Source organism: Acomys russatus, chromosome 2, assembly GCF_903995435.1.
Source record: "Acomys russatus chromosome 2, mAcoRus1.1, whole genome shotgun sequence".
Classification (NCBI taxonomy): Eukaryota; Metazoa; Chordata; class Mammalia; order Rodentia; family Muridae; genus Acomys; species Acomys russatus.
Genome location: NC_067138.1, coordinates 52,622,359 through 52,635,184, shown reverse-complemented (window position 1 = coordinate 52,635,184; position 12,826 = coordinate 52,622,359). Strand labels below are relative to the sequence as shown.

Genomic DNA, 12,826 nt, shown 5'->3' with positions numbered 1-12,826 from the left:
TTTTTGGGTTGATTACCTTTTGTAACAGTGTCTGTGGTTTGGGAGAAGGGTTGTTAGTTTCTGTATTCAACAAGTAGAGACATTGTTTTTGCACAGAAGTCCTTCCTGGCAACACTATTTCTACAGTGTCTGAGATCTACCAGAGGTCAGCTTCAGGTTGGTTTCTGATACGTAGGCATGTGATTTCTACATACGGGGCTTTCTGAAATGGAGGCTAAGGAGAGGTGTGGGAAGCTGTTCTGCCTATTGTCTTTTAACTGGGTGTTTCTTCCTGCCTGTGCCCTGTGGTGAGACTACTCTAAGATGATCATCGCTATAATCGTTACCTTCCAATGCAGTTCATCCAGACAATGACTGGGAAAACATCCCTTATCAGGATATTATCTCTATGGACCAAATGGGAAAACCTCATTGTCAGAATCCTTCAACATACTTCTGCCTTGATATCTGTAGCCTGCTTTCCTTGCCACTCAGCATATCCCAGCACTGTTTAAAACTGAACATCCTCATCATATCTCACACCAGCTACTTGCTGTTTCAGAACCAGTGTCTAGCATGAAACAACACCGCCTTGACAGTTGCTGGTGTTCTTAGCATGGAGTTAATATCATGATGCAAGTCACTGTGGTGGGAAGCCATTCCTTGCTTTTCTTTTGTTTGTTTGTTTTAGTTTTTATTAAATATTTTTATATTTTTGCACACACACACACACATCTGAGGTGCAACAGATAGAAATGATTCTATAGAAAGATAAGGTAAAATAGTTAGATAAGGTCTTCACAAACCTCAGATACATACAGAATATGGCATTTAAAAAATGCTTTTATTATTTTAAAGATTCAATGACAATGAGACAAGTTAACTTTTGGCAATATCCAGCCCACCTCAAAGAGGATGATAAGCACCAAAGAAGCTCACATCACAATAAACTACCTACAGCAAGAAGAACCATGAAACAATCAGGAATTATATAAATGTTACATTCTTAGTATTTTGGCCATTTGTTTTTGGCCACCTTGAAGAAAACATCTTTCCTACCTTGGTGAGTCTAAAATTCTGAATGTAAATCAATATCTATCCTATCTTGTCATCATCAACTTAAAACATCTATCGATACCTAAAAAAATATCTTAACCCCTAAACAACTAAGCTTAATTGTAACATTAAACTATCTGGTCTTCAATGCCACAAGAAACTTGAGAAAGAATAAAATTAATTAGCTGAGTATCAGTGGGTGCAGGTTAGCAGCTTCCCAAATGAGAAGATGACAGTTTGCTACCTGAACAGTCACACAAACCTCTCTGTAACATTGGCATACCATCTTTAGCCTTTTGGCCCAATATATTTGATCAACATATTTGTGAGGCAGGAATTTTGAGGATTTGCTTAATCTGTCTTAGCAGAGTTTGGCTATCAACTCTGTCTACAAGGAAACTTGACTTTTTTAGGCAGAATTCTGTCTGTGGTAGAAATGAAAACATTTTCCCCAGTGGCTTCTTTGCCACATTTGAAGCCATCTCCATAAGGAGCTTCTTTAATGCTCATCGTCCTCTTTGAGGTAGGCTGGGTGTTACCAGGAGTTGACCTGTCTCATTGTCAGTGAATCTTTAAAATAATAAAAGCATTTTTAAAATGCAATATTCTGTATGTATCTGAGGTTTGTAAAGACCTTATCTAACTATTTTACCTTATCTTTCTATAGAATCATTTCTATCTGTTGCACCTCCAATATATATTCACGTGATAAAATACACTAGTAATTGATATGACCATGATTTGATCAACTAACAATTAACTTGTATAATATATAATTTATTTATCCTAAAAAGCCTGCCTGCAGTAGCTCTTTCAAAGTGTTGCATGTAAACCTTGTATTATAACTAAGTTATATGGGTAAAACGCCACATATTAAAGTAGAAATATATATATAATGTGTGTGTAGAATAACTTACATTTGAATTCTATACCACTGTATCTAAAATTAAGCTTGTTTTGCATCTATAAACAAAATTCTATACCAGTGAATTAAAAATAATCTTGTGAGTAACAAATTAAGCCATTACATTGAGGAGTAAATTCACCAAATTACTTTTTGTCCTATCATCTCTATATATTTCTATATTCCCCCTCTTTTCTTTTTCTCTCCTGTCTCTAAACCTAAGAATAGGAGATAAAGGAAAAGAGAGACACCTCTGAGTCCAACATTGTTTTCTCTTTAAATAAGACAAATAATAACTTAAACCAACTCCCATTGAAAAAAACCCTCTCTAGTCCAAGAGAACAACCAAAAACCTACTTGACTACCATTAAAAGAAATGGAGTATTGTTCTCTTAAGGTTTCTCCCAGCTGATGTGGGACAAATAATACTTTTGCAGGGGCCCAAATAAAATTGGGGAAATGGTTAAACAAGCTAGGAATAGCATTTGTGGTCCAGTTTCTAAATGTTGAGCAATTTCAGGCTTAATTAAAATCCTGTGTGGGATAGTCTGAAATGCTGGACCAATTGGGATTGGAAACTTTCTTTGAAGGTACCCTGAGAGCTTTCTTGTTCTGATGAGGAACAGTAATTGAAGCAGTTGGTGCTGGAACATGAAGAATGCAGGATGTCAGTGTCCAGCATGCTGAGAGGATTGAATCCTGTCAGGTCTGATCCAATGTCAGTGTCCTGTTGTTCTGTTCTGAAAAATATACTTTCTCACAGGCATAATACAGTTCTAAAATTATAAACGTATAAGGTGTTTATGATGCATTAAAAACAATTAATGTTGGTTTCTGCTCTTTGTATGAGCAAATAAAAAGACATCTGTAAATCTTCATTCATGCCATACAAAGAATGGCATCTAGTACTAATTCATAGGGATTCTGAAGCCAACAAGAAGCATTGTCTATGCCTAGACATTCATGTCTCAGAGCTATCCCCATATAGTTGGATTAGCAATATAAGTACCTGCTTGTTCTGCAGTTTAAATTCTTCACATCCTCATTGTATCTCCCTCCCTCATTCCCTCCCGATTCCCTCTCCCTCACCCCCCCCCTAAAAAATCCTACCTAGACTTATTTTTCCATTGATTCTTTTTCTTATAAAAATAGACTCTATATTTTAAAAACTTATCTTGAATCAAATAACGTGGTAGTAGAATCTAATCTGGGAACTCACTTAAAATGTCTTTCTAAACAAAGACTAACATACTCAAGTTGCATTTTTGGGGGGTGCTGAGTAAGTAAATTCATTTATTTCTTTTAGTATTTTCTAAATTTTTAAAATTTTTTATTTGTTCACTTTTCAAATTGCATTATTTAACAAATAGGGATATACATCTACTCACAAACACATATATGTATATGATGTACATATACACAAGTATTTTTCTTTGTAACCTTTCTGTGGATTTTATAGAATGTGCTTCTCCTTAAGGAATGATCATTTTAACATCAAGAGGAAAGAATGCTTTGAAAATCAGATGGTAAAAGTATCTTTCTTGGAAAAGCATAAAGAAAGCACAAGAAGAAAATGCTTCTAATTTTGTACATTTGTGTGCAAAGTTATTATAAAAGTATTTGAATGGTGGGTTTGGAAATAATATGACATTTTCATTATATTTATATACCTACAAAGCAGCTATATATAGAAAAATTATCAGAAGAATTTCTGTTGGTTTCTATTTATGGTCAGGCTCATGGTATTTATCATATGTTTGGTCCTTTACATACTTACTTATAAGCATACAAAAGCACACATATGTACACAAACACACACACACACACACACACACACACACATACAATGAAAGTTAAGGAGAAATACTAAAGGTGCCTACAATTATGGACTGCGCACCATAAATGTAGGCACCTTTAGGGAAGGGAGTAAGGGGAAAATGGGAGGGATGGAGGAATGGGAGGATACAAGGGATGGGATAACAATTAAGATGTAATATGAATAAATTAATAAAATATATTTTTAAAAAGCAGAATTTACAGGTGCAGTACATGTAAAATGACTAAGTGATTCTTTTTAAAAATATATTTTATTAGTTTATTCATATTACATCTCAATTTTTATCCTATCCCCTGTGTCCTCCCATTCCTCCCTCCCTCCCATTAGAAACTACTGCTATAGCTTTAAGGGGAAAGGGGAGACTATGTGAAGAGCATGTAGTTATTAAACAGAAGGTCAAGGGTATGAGAGGTGACTACTATAAATGAGTTAATAAATTTAACCTGCAGTTATTATCTTTAAAAGTTCCCTAATCCACACTGTAATTCCTTCTTATTATTTTTTCTTTTTGTAAGTCTATTAAATCTGAGAGCATCCCAAGATCTTTGGGGGAATGGCATTTTTGCCAATATTTGCATGTTCATGTAACATCACAAATAGAAAGTAATAGTTAATATTATACTGGGGCAACTAAGCATTCCAATAGGTGAGCAGGGATTAGCTGCCTTCTGATTATAAAGAGGGCTCTTAGAGTTTAATCCCCAGGAGCACTTTGCTCCTGTGTTTTTAATGACCCTTAATAGCTTAAGTCTGCACAGTGCACACATGCATGTATTTATATTTGTATTGATATATATTTCATGTATCAATTTCTATTCCCTAGCTGAAATTTATGTTGTGAATTACTATGCAACCCTTTTGTCTAAAATGTAATTATCTAATTATGTGTTCAGGGATATGACATAGCTAGACTCATAGAGCACCAATTCACAGGCATTTAATTTTTGTTTTTAATAAGAGACGATGAGAAAAGGGATCCTTTTCCTCTGGCTGGGGATGCAGTACTCATGCTTAAGAGGTACTTTTAGAATTGGAATTTTCCTTGCCAGCTCCTCTGGGCATGTCATTAAGTGGTTGTAGCTCTACAGGGCAGTTTTGTTCTCCAACATGACCCTTAAGGAAATCCTGTTAGTAAATCACAGGCTAAGAAGTCATTTAATGTTTTCCTAAAGTAACTGTGTAACATCAAATAGTGCCAACACATACAGTCTCGGTTTTTATGAGGGATGATAAACCCTCCATAAGGTATACTTTTTCAGGCCCATTGAATTAGAAATAGCACATGCTAGCTGAGGTTCAGCCAAAGGATTTGGCTGAGCCAAAGAGACTGTGGAAGTTTAGAGTGACTGTCTGGTAATCACAACAATGGACCCTCATGCAAACCTGCCAGATCGCCTGCCCTGTGTGCATAGATGGTGGAAAATTTTAAACGAAATGTTACTGGTTCTGAAGGGAGAGGTTGGGGGAGAGAATGTTGAATACCTCTCTGATAATGCTGGCCCTGTTCAAACTGTCTTGGATCTCTAGTATATGAATGCAAATCTGGTTTAAAATCGCTATGTCCAATATTATGTCTCCTCTATGAGTTGTACACATTCTTAACTTCATTTCCTGGTAGTGTAAACAACTCATAACTCATAGTTTAATGTGATTGACAGGTGCCTTGAGCACTTCTTAGTGCTCAGGTGGTATAGTGCACACAGACAAACTTTCCTGGTTCCTTAATTGGTTTGAATAACAACAACAACTATAATAGAAATAATAATTCTAGAGTTAATTTAGAAGGAAGAGTCAAATATGAGGACAATAAATTATGTGGATTTTTCATGTGAGTGACAGGTTTAATAGTTTTCTCAAGTACTGAGGTCATTCAATTGAACATCTGCTTTCCAGCTGTGCATATTGATATATTACCAAGTTTTTATCCCACTCTATTCTAAATATATCCATAAATTGGTAGGAGTTTAAGTACCTGCTCTTTTGACAATGCCTTGATTGTGAAAGATATAAAAATGTCAAAAATTCTGTAGACCAAATTATGCACAGAATATCCTATTTCCATTGATTCCAAAGATATTTGCCTCTGGACAATTAAACTATTCTCCACTCACACCTTGTTCCATATGGGATCAGGGAATTAAAAGGAAATAAGTACTCATAATTTACTTATTTCTGGAATTCTTATAGTTTCCTGATTTTAAATTAGAATGCATTTAAATTATGCTATCAATGGAAAAGTTAGTTTGTAGTTGCTCAAACTTCTGAAGTTGGCTCTTATATGTTCAATTTAGTTTATTTCTTCTCTTATAATAATTCATACACTTAATAATTGCTTTCAGAAAAAAAATCTCATTAGATGCAGATTAGGTTATTTTAAGACTGTGAAATCCCAAATCAAGTCTCAGAGATTTTAGTTTAAAGTAGCATACTGAAAAAAAAAAAAAAAACTGGAGTGAGAAAGTAAGTTGTGTTGATCAAAATATATATGATCCAGTCTCTTGTCTAATAGGACAACATGAAATGTGTTCTACCATTTTAACAACAACAAAAATCTGAAATAAGATGTTATTTCCTTCCAATCAGCTTTTATCATTACTGTCACCATAGCAACTAAATAGCTCAGAGTTGCAACTTAAGCAAGGGACCAAATAAGATGAGCTTATGAGCTATTGCATTATCAGTGTTCATAAGCTGGCAATTCAAAACCGCTCAAGTCATACCCACAAAGGAAATTTTTTATTCTCTTTGTCCCTGACCAAAACTGTGAAACTGTGGTTAATAAAAGCATTTCACCATGTTCTAGGCTGTACGGATTGAACAGCTTAAGAAGCAGGATGATGTATCCTGAAGGGACCATGGCCTCATCATTGTCCCAGGACTCACTTCTTGTGGCAATCTGCTGGCTTGCAATGTAATAAGTATACAACAGAAGATGAGATTTATTGATTGATTGGTTTAATTTCATTAAATGACAGTAAAGAAATGTGACTTGCTTCCCCCACTTAACAATGTATGTAATTAGAGGAATATCATATATGAGATTTTTAAGTAGGGCAGATTAAGGGTGTTCAGGAAAATGAGATCTATAAATAATAGATGTTGAACGTCTGCAGCTTTTCAGATTCCTTAAAGAATACTGCAATTTATATATTTCCAAAATGCCCAAATTTATTATAATTCAGAAAGCAGCATGTTCCTCAATATCAATATACTTTAGATACATATGAGAGTCAAAGATAAGAATAAAACTAATAACAACTAACTATTCTCATGTATCTTGTAAAGCTTCATTTGCATTATGTTTTAACTTACTTTAGTTTTCCCAGATGACTGTTCATCTGTAGATAAGTTACCTTACAAGTTTAGGATGAGAAAGAGCTGGTGCTGGAGACCAAGCAATCTAACAGTAAATACTGTTTGAAACTTTATCTTCTTATTTCTTCCAGAAGGCTCAATAATATGACAAAAAACCTAAATTAATGCTCATTTCTTATCACCCTTCATCACCTTGTTTAGTTTAGTTTAGCTTTGTTTTGTATTTTGAGCCAGGGTATTTCTACGTAACCTTGACTGTCCTGGACTCACTTTGTAGACCAGGTTAGTCTTTAACTCACAGGGATCCATGTGCCTTTGACTCATTGCCATGTATTAAGCACTCTGGTTTTTTTTTTCTTGTTTGTTTGTTTTTTTGTTTGTTTCTACTATACCTCAATTCTTTGTGTCAAGCCTATCTGTGTCTTTACATTGCGTTAAAATTAACGGTGCTCACATTCTATAAATTGCATTTTAATGGAAGCTTTTCAATGTCTATAGGTTTTATGATCTTTATTGTATAGTCAATGATAACATATGCTACCAAATATCATACTTAGCTCTGCCAAGACAGCTAGAGTTTCTGTCCCTGCTGCAGTGGAGATTGCAAGCTGGAGTGAACCCATGTGTCTTGGTTAGAGATTGTACCCAGGATGGCACTTCTGGTGATGAGCGCATGCCAGAGATGAAAAGAGCACATATTTGGGAGAATCACCTTGCAGGTGAAAGAGAAACAAACAGACCAACATAGTTTCCAGCTATGTTCACAAATGCAATAAGAAAGTAGTATTGGAAATTCATGGATACAATTAGTGGATACAAGGGTCATCTCCATCCAGCAGGGTCAAACAAACCACTGCAGACCCTAAGAAAATAAAAGGCCCCCTGTGTAGAGAGAAACTATAGAAACAAAAATAAAAAATAAAAATGAAGATTCAACCATCAGTTATGGTTTTGTTACCATGAAATGAAATTAAGCTGAACTGCGTCTCTAGAAGTTACACAAAATTCTAGATAGCTAACAGATGTCAACTACCAATTACTATGTTTTCCTTTTGAGCATCAACTAGTATTCTGTTCATAAATAGTAAAATAGATGTTAAAAAGTGTTTGTATTTTTACCTGAAAAGGGTTAGTTTTTTTTTCCTGGTTACATTTTTGAAGATTATGTGGCATGCTAATCCTGGAAATACTACTTTAAGTTGGCAGAGGAGACAGTGTTGGGAAGGATCAGCATCAGAACCTGGCATACAGGTGGGCAATGAGATCAGCACCAGAACTTGGGGTGTAGATGGGCAATGAGAAGACACATGTCTATAAGCCTTCAAAGTTTGCAAACAAAACACTAAGTGAAATGCAGGCAGTTCATACAACATGGCTTTTCTAATTCCATGTTAAAAAGCTCAGAGTTTCCAGAACTGCTACTGGAGTCAGAATGAAGGAGGCAGAAATCAAAAGGAAATGAACGGCTTATTTGTAAATGAAGTTTTCTTGCTTTTCATTTGTTTTGACAGTGTCTTATGTGCCTATATTGACCTCAGTTTTACCATGCTTTTCTATTGACCTCAGTTTTACCATGCTTTTGAGCGTAGCCGGGAACTCCTGCTCTGTTTCCTTCACCTCTGGATTACTGGTTTACATTACCACATCCAGTTTCTGCAGTGACGAGAATAGACTTCAGGTCTTTGTTCATGCTAGGCAAGTTCTTTGCCAACTGAGCCACAAACCTAGCTCTCTGTTCAATTTTTAGTAGTGCAAAAGAAATTACCATTCATAGGCTGGATATGCGATAAGATATTTTGCACAGAGAGTCTAGTGTGGCACTATCAAGCATACTCCTAGGAAAGCTGGACTAGACCTAGAAATTCATGATTCAGAGTACGGGAGTATGTGGAATTTGATGAGCAAATTGGGTATACTTTGGTGTTTGAATTTTATTCTAAAGGGATGTGGGAAGTGTAGAAAGGAGTTGAGAGCAATAGGAAACAGCTCTTCTGGGTGTTTACAGAAGTTTGAATTTATTTTTAGCAAGTAGAATGCAGGAAGTATCAGAGGCTAGCACAGCCTGGGGAACAGCAGGCCATTCACAGTATTTTAGATGAGAAATGGTGTGGCTGATAGCAGATAGTAGTGGGCACCAATTGGGAAGAAGACAGTGAGGAAGCATGGAACGTGTCATTAATTCAAGGTTGTGCTGTGTAAGTTTTCTCTAAGGTTGAAACATTCCATCCCCAGGAAGCTCCTTAAGCTGGAAGGTAAAAAACTCAAAATAACGTCATGAAGTTTCTGAAACTTACAGTATTCACTACACTCCCTCCCCCCTTATCTTCCATCCTTGCCACCAGAGTAAGCAATACAAACTGGGAGTCTTTATCAAATGAAATGAAGCTGAGCTGCAGAGAAGCCTGAGAAGAAAAGACTACAAAGAAGACCCCAAGATAAGACCAGCTGCCTGGAGGAAGCAGAAACCATGTAAGATTGCTTGGAAAAGGTTTAGACAAACTGAGGCCCCTGGAAAAATACCCTTCACCATGTTGAGCTTCCTTGAAGGCTGTGAAGTGAGCCTGAAGTGTCTTGCTTCTGTGAGCTGTACTTATGCTAGGGTAGGTTTTATTAATGCAGTTGTCTTTGAGTCACTTTCTCTCCTGTTGGTAACCTTCACCTGTATTCCTGTACATGGTCCTAATAAAACTGACGGGGTGACCAAGTTGACTTTGGTGTAATCTGTACTTTTGTTTGTTGGGGGCTCCCTATCTGGGGTGTTCTAGAAGTCTTGTGTGTTGTGTGTCTAGAGGAAAAACTTTGTCTCTCAACAGCCAGGCACCACCAGGGAAAGATACACAGCAGCTTGTAGGGAGCAACAATATGTAGTTGCCTTCCTCATGGGATCCAAGGTTTTCTAGATCCCCAGATGCTAAGCCTCAAGTGAGTAGCACAGAAAATCATGCACAAAATCAGTACCTGGAAGCACCGTTGGTTGGATGCATTTTACAGAATGAGAGTTGTTTGGGCAGGATGAGTTGAAGTTCATTGTAGTAACAATGATGCTAAGTAAGGTGGAATTTAGACACTCTCATTCTTCTGTACCTTTTGAAATATAAAGAAATGGAAAGGACTGTGCCTACAGTCAGTATTAAGTGAGAATTTTATACCTGGTCAAGAGTTTCAGGCTTACCAGTCTCCAAAAAGGTATACTATATTTTAAATACATTTAAAGATAAACTTTTTATTCATTGTTTGTGAGTTTCACATCATGTACCTCAGTGTCACTTGTCTCCTTGCCCCCATGATTCCTCCCTTCACCCTTGCAAACTGTCCCTCAAGATCATACACACACACACACACACACACACAAACTACAAAGCATAGAAAACACCTCATTGTGAAAACTATAGTATGTCACAATGTGTACCACAATATAACCCTCTGTGTGCACATCTTCACTTGCATATGTTCTTTGCAATGAGCCATTGGTATGATTTGAGACCTCTGGCTTCTGTGACTACATCACTGTTGGATCCTCAAGGGGACTCTTCCCGATTATCCTATTGTTGCCCCCATGTCATGGAGATCCTGCAGCTTTGGATCAGAAGGACTGGCCCTGTCAGGCCTCCTCACCATTTTGGGGTGGTCCAATTCAGAGTCTTGGATCTGGGCCTAGGTGGCGTCTGAGCTGGTCAAGTGAGGTGGTTCTCCCTTATCTGCACCATCACTGCTCCAGCTAGGCCACCCAATGCCATCATTTGCAGGAGTTAGGGTCAACTCTCCTGCTCTCATGCCCTCGGGCTGGTTCATCAGTACCCATGCCTCCAGCTCTACTCTGCTGCTCAGTCAACGCATAGAGCCCACTCTCCCAATTACTGCATCCTTCAAGGAGCTGAGACAGCTCCCCTGCTCTCACACCCTTGGGGCTGGCTCACCCATGCCTTCACCATCTGAGCTAGCTCTTATGTATTGCCCAGGTGAGATACAGGCCCTAATTGCCCATTTTACAGCCAATGAAGGGTCAGGGACAGCCCTCCCAACTACTGTAGGTGGTGAGGGGCCGAAAGGGGTATCACCCCTGCACCCACAACAATTCACGGCTGAGAATGGCAGGGTAGGCTCCCCTATACTCTCTCCCTCAGGGCTGGATCACCTGCATCCCCTACACCAGGACCAGATCTACTGTGCTGCCCAGACAATGTGTAGGAGAAATTCTGCTTTCAAGGTTCAGGGCTAGCTCACACACTCTCATGAACTCAGGAACAGCTTTCCTGTAGTACTGAGAGGCCAGGGAGGGGCACTGTCATTCTACATCCCTTCATGGCAAATGCAGGAGGTACATGGAAGGGCTAGCTCTCCTGTACTCTCACCCTCAGGGCTGGTTCACCCACTCCTTAAACAGCCCCTCAACATCCACATCAGCATGGACCAAGACAAAGCCCTCAGAGGCAGCTCGGGGTGAGACCTCATCCTGGGCCCAGGTGGCTGGCCTGGCCACTCACAATAAGCTCTATCCCTGACTCTTCAGTTCCATCTCTCTTCCTGATGTGCAAGTTGCCCCAATTTTCTTTCTTTCCCATCTAATCACCTCATACACATTGTGGTGATTTCCACTGCAGTGTGGCCATGCAGCTAGTTGGACTCTGGACCACATCTTCCCTTTGTGATGCATTGCGTGATGGCAAGCAGGCTCTCCTATGCTGTGTGCTGGAAGGCAGGTCTTTGGGTGGCATGGTGATCTGTCTTCTTCTTCTGCATTGCAGGGTGGGAGGCAGGGCCTCATGTGCCTATTGCCTTCCCTTGCTGTTCAGTGGAGGGCAGGTCTGTGCGTGTCTTTAGCCACCTCTTCTGTATGGTATGGTTGAATGTGCGTCTCTGTTTGTCTTGCTTTTCCATCACAGAGCTACCTGGATTTCATTTGATTTTTATGTGTCCTAGGCATTAAGCAGCTTGGGCCACAAAGGCAGGCATCGAGCTAGCATGAACAAAGTTCTGCCATCTGATCTGCCCCTGACTGATATAAGAGCAATGTCACCAACAAGACTTTTTTTTCACATTGCCAGAAGAAGGGGTTTAAATACATAATCTAGTAGATGTTTCAGGGTACAGTACTGCCATATACTATAGTAGAAAAGAAAAAAAGAGAAAAATGTGACCTTAAACAATCTCAGTGGCTTGTAAACTTAACTAACGCATTAAGTACTACAAACAGCAGAGCTTGCTTGTATTTATCTGCAAAACAAGTATTTGTGGCACATTGTCAATATGCTGGATTGTTGTTTGAGCTCAGGACAGAACACTGAAATAAGTATTTGCTTTTATGGGCTTTCCATCTCAGAACAGGAACATCAAGTAAATTTTTAAAAGTAATTTTTTCATAATATTTTTATTGAGTATTGGGAACTTCATATCATGAACCCTGAGCACACTGCTCAGTCCTCATAGGTCTGCCATCCCTCTACTCAGTGGCCCCTCCCACACAAAAGAAGAAAAAAATTCTCAGTTTTAATTTGTCTTACCCACTGGACCATGGCCAAACTACCATTGTTCAAGCCTTTTTAAAACACTGAGGTCTTCCCTACCGGCACCCTTGCCAGAAGCCATCAGCTGTGGAAAGCTACACGTTAGCATCCTTATCACAGTTTTTAAGAGTTCATTTTGATGACATTCTGCTGAGGCTGTTACTCGTGTATGTGTAGAGAGATTGTCACAGAGGCCTCCTATGTACCTATTTATCAACTGTGAGTTTGCAG

The 12,826-nt window shown here is 38.4% G+C and overlaps 1 non-coding gene across 1 annotated transcript; it reads right to left on the bottom strand.

The window, feature by feature from the left end:
- Positions 1–11,998: 11,998 nt before the first annotated feature.
- On the bottom strand, positions 11,999–12,141 carry LOC127207686 (small nucleolar RNA SNORA48). Its single transcript, XR_007832951.1, has one exon. It is a non-coding gene; the product is annotated as a small nucleolar RNA SNORA48 (small nucleolar RNA).
- Positions 12,142–12,826: the final 685 nt, after the last annotated feature.